General features: G+C 50.7%; 1 protein-coding gene across 1 annotated transcript in view; it reads right to left on the reverse strand.

The window, feature by feature from the left end:
* The window catches only part of slc4a8 (solute carrier family 4 member 8), a gene marked incomplete at its 3' end in the record, with an annotated part of 41,778 nt that overhangs the window by 816 nt on the left and 35,962 nt on the right, over nucleotides 1–5,000 (reverse strand). The window lies entirely within an intron of this gene.

Genomic DNA, 5,000 nt, shown 5'->3' on the forward strand with positions numbered 1-5,000 from the left:
GGCAGCCCGTTAAAATCTGGGGACGGAACAATATTTACACCAACGGCCCAAACCAAACACCTCCACCCAGAGAGGGGTTCTTCTGTTCTGGTTTCAGACGTTACGATGTCAAAAGAGGGGGGCAGTCTGTATCAAGCACCGCCCAGGGACACATCTCACACACACACACGCGCACACACGCATCTCACACACACGCACACGCATCTCACACACACGCACGCGCGCACACACTGAACCGACGCAAACACACACACACACACACACGCACACACACACACACACACATACGCATCTCACACACTCACACACACATCTGTCAAACAAACACATTCACACACACACACACACACATATACACACACGCAAACACACACACGCACCTAAACACGCACAAACACATCTCACACACACCCAAACACACGCACCTAAACACGCACACACACACATCTCACACACACACATACACACACACACTGAACACACACGCACACACACACACACACACACACACACACACACACACACACACACGCACACACAAACAGCCCTCGTGTGTGAGAGCCTCATTGTCCCCCCACCCCCGATGGGGGACGGACACAATATCCACGTCTGGTAATGGAGGTTAGATTAATTGCTGACAAATCTGTATTCAGCAGTTCCCTTTCTCTCCGCATGACAGATTTATGACAGAGATGGATGGGGGGGCGGGCCGGAGACCCCCGAACGGGACAACGGGCCAGCGGCTCAAAGGGACCCTCAGAGAGGAGGGAGGTTGTTCCTGCGCAAAACTCGCCTGGATGTGGCCTGAGGCCCAGCAGAGACCGGTCTGGAACCGTGGGGGGGGGGGGGAGAGAGAGACTGGTCTGTAACCGGGGGGGGGGAGGTGTTGTAGAGACCGGTCTTTAACTGTGGAGGGGTTATGTGTTGGGGAGACCGGTCTTTAACCGTGAAGGGGGGGGGGGGGGAGACTGGTCTTTAACTGTGGAGGGGTTATGTGTTGGGGAGACCGGTCTGTAACCGTGAAGGGGGGGGAGACTGGTCTTTAACTGTGGAGGGGTTATGTGTTGGGGAGACCGGTCTTTAACCGTGCAAGGGGGGGGTTGCTGTTTCTTCCAAGCCTCATCGTTCTCCATTTCCAAAGACCGTAATACATTTCTTTACCCAAATCTAAACGTGCCGTCGGCAGAGAAGGTAATGGCTGCCCGAGGTCCAGGCTGACTCTGGTGGTTATTACACACTGGCACACAGGGCGGCCATGGTGTCAGGCCGGGCCCATCTAACACATTTTAATCCAATTGATTAGGCCTGAGAGCCATCTGAACATAAGTGCCTCCATCCATCTCTCTCTCCTGCTGCCCTCCTCCTGGCCCCGCCTCCCCTCCTCCTGGCCCCGCCTCCCCTCCCCTGATGGCCCGCCTCCGCTCCCCTTACGTCACCGCAACCTGCCTCCCTGATTGGCCGAGGGGAAAGTCCGGCAGCTGTTTGCAATCAGTTCTAGCATTCACGAGTCAGGACTCCATGATGCCCTGAGGCAACACACACTTACACACACGCGCACACACACACTTACACACACGCGCGCACATGCACGCACACAGACACACACACAGTGTGCATCTTTAACCTCCCATTTCTTCCCAGAGGCTAACAGGATCACTTCCAGATGTGGAACAGAACACCACCATGTTGACACCTGAAGGAGCAGAACTCCACCATGTTGGCACCACCTGAAGGAGCAGAACACCACCATGTTGACACCTGAAGGAGCAGAACACCACCATGTTGACACCTGAAGGAGCAGAACACTACCATGTTGACACCTGAAGGAGCAGAACTCCACCATGTTGACACCTGAAGGAGCAGAACACCACCATGTTGACACCTGAAGGAGCAGAACACCACCATGTTGACACCTGAAGGAGCAGAACTCCACCATGTTGACACCTGAAGGAGCAGAACGCCACCATGTTGACACCTGAAGGAGCAGAACACCACCCTGTTGACACGACCTGAAGGAGCAGAACACCACCATGTTGGCACCACCTGAAGGAGCAGAACACCACCATGTTGACACCTAAAGGAGCAGAACTCCACCATGTTGACACCTGAAGGAGCAGAACTCCACCATGTTGACACCTGAAGGAGCAGAACTCCACCATGTTGACACCACCTGAAGGAGCAGAACACCACCATGTTGACACCTAAAGGAGCAGAACTCCACCATGTTGACACCTGAAGGAGCAGAACTCCACCATGTTGACACCACCTGAAGGAGCAGAACACCACCATGTTGACACCTGAAGGAGCAGAACTCCACCATGTTGACACCACCTGAAGGAGCAGAACACCACCATGTTGACACCTGAAGGAGTAAAGGTGAAGGCAGGGAGTGGACCATGCTGGTGTGGAGGAGCAGCAGGAGGAGTCACCAGGTCTGGTTCCTCAGTGAGGAGGAGGAGGAGGAGGAGGAGCAGGAGTCACCAGGTCTGGTTCCTCAGTGAGGAGGAGGAGGAGGAGGAGGAGCAGGAGTCACCAGGTCTGGTTCCTCAGTGAGGAGGAGGAGGAGGAGTCACCAGGTCTGGTTCCTCAGTGAGGAGGAGAAGGAGGAGGAGGAGCCAGGTCTGGTTCCTCAGTGAGGAAGAGGAGGAGCAGGAGTCACCAGGTCTGGTTCCTCAGTGAGGAGGAGGAGGAGGAGGAGGAGGAGGAGGAGGAGGAGGAGGAGTCACCAGGTCTGGTTCCTCAGCGTGGAGGAGGAGGAGGAGGAGGAGTCACCAGGTCTGGTTCCTCAGTGAGGAGGAGGAGGAGGAGGAGGAGGAGGAGTCACCAGGTCTGGTTCCTCAGCGTGGAGTAGGTCTGTGTGGAAGAAGCCCTCTATGTACAGACTGGTGGAGTCGTGCTCTGCTGCCCCCTAGTGGCCACTGGTGGTGTTCACAGGGACGGGCGCAGCTGTGTGGAGCAGGTGTGTGGTTCTGTTATCCCACGCGGCGGTGTGGTTAATCGTCTTTTGTCCAGGGTATCACATATAGCATCCATATATAAATATATACGCGTGTAAAGCCCTCTGAGACCAACGGCATCGCCTCTGTGGACGCCACAGCTGCTCTTTTCTCTGTAAATGACTCAAGCCACCCCTCCTCGTTTCAGTCATGGTTTATTTCAGGTTTGGTTTTCATAATCAAAAAAATTACATTGAATATATATACTGTATAGAGATTTTTTTCGCTGATATATAAAACACAGAGAATGGTTTCTGCTCTGAACAAACATTCAGTATTTGTGTTGACAAGGCCTCTGGACTCTGCAGGGCTCTGGACTCAGTTCTATGTCTCCTCCAGGCTCTGGGTCTTAAGTTCCTCTGGGTCTGAGAGCCGGTCTCTCCCTCCTCTCTGAGAGCCGGTCTCTCTCTCCCTCCTCTCTGAGAGCTGAACTCTCTCTACTCTCTGAGAGCCTGTCTCTCTCTCCTCTCTCTTACGACCTTGTTGCAGGAAAGGACGGAACACCATGTTACTGGTCCGAGATGTTACTGGTAAGGGGTGTTACTGGAAGCAAAGAGCTTCGTCCTGATGGCCAGGGTCGGTTCATGTTTCGTATCGTTTATTGATCTCGTTAAAAAACACAATGCAAAGTATTGATGGTTATTAGAGCTTCCATTAACATATAAGGTAACGCCAGCAGAACAGGGAAGCTGACATGTGTGATTATGATGACAGACGTATACGTTTATATTAATATATCCTCACGTTGATGTCCAAACACACACTGGAACACGGACATGTGTGGGGTCAGGGGGCCGTTCTGCTCTCTCTCGCCCACGGCTAAATTTTTATTTACAGTCTAGAGCCCGTCCTGCTCCTTTGCATCTTCCTCTTCGTCGCTCTGAGCGTATGGTGCCTCAACATCCCATCTCACAGCCAGACCCTCGGTCTAGACTCTAGACCCTAGACCGAGGGGCTAGAGTCTGGGTCCAGGCCTACACAGGGTCTCAGTCTCGGTGACTGTCTATTCAGAGGGTCTGGGTGGAGCAGGTCTAGGTCTAGGAGGTCTGGGTGGAGCAGGTCTAGGTCTAGGAGGTCTGGGTGGAGCAGGACCTTATGCCCAAGCTTGTCGTCATGTTGTTTAATCTACAGAACGGTCCAGTATCTGAGCTGCCTTCGGAGGCTGCTTAAGGAGATTTAAGGAGACTTGTGGGGACTTGTGGATGAGACAATCATGGCTTATTGAAGCGTTTCTGAACCCATTGCATTTCTTGGCACAACTATATTACAACTGTTGCTTATTCAGACTTATTATATCTTCAATGAGTTATATACAGACGGTCAAAGTAACATTCAAGGCTCCTATCTAAAAATAAATTATTATAATAAATTATTGTAGGTATTCTGTTAAAAATAAGACATATTTATTCTTAATGTATCTACAGAAAGTGCAAACTAATGTAGGGTAAAACGATTATTTATGAATCCTCAGCTGTTCCCTTAGCTTTAAGTTTCCCAGCGTTCCTGAACAAAACAGAACATTCTGTATCTCCAACGTGACCAATCTCATTCAATGGCACATCTCAAATAATATGTAAAGGCTTGAATCTTGTTTCTGTCTTATTGGCACATTCAGTCTGCGTTGGATGAGGAGTTCAAAGTTCACATGTCTGTCATCCGTTGTTTGTTTCACGTTGGTCTGTATATTCCCGCTTCTCTCTATTTTTTCGTCTAAATATATAATGTTGCCAACCTTTCACGGTGTTTTGACAATTTAGGATAAATCAGCCTCAATTAGCATTAATTATTGCCTAATGGTCCTTTTTGGTTTATCTCAGCAAATATTCAAAGAGTGGTTTAAACAACTCGCATACATTCAAGCATATCATACAAATGTACAGATTCAGAGAAATGGCTTACAGACAAACACACACACACACACGCACACACATACAAACACACACACGCCCACACACACACGTTAAATATCCGGTCTTCCCTGACCCGTGATGGGACCCAAAGTGT

This window comes from Pollachius pollachius (assembly GCF_949987615.1).
Source record: "Pollachius pollachius genome assembly, chromosome: 12".
Lineage (NCBI taxonomy): Eukaryota > Metazoa > Chordata > Actinopteri > Gadiformes > Gadidae > Pollachius > Pollachius pollachius.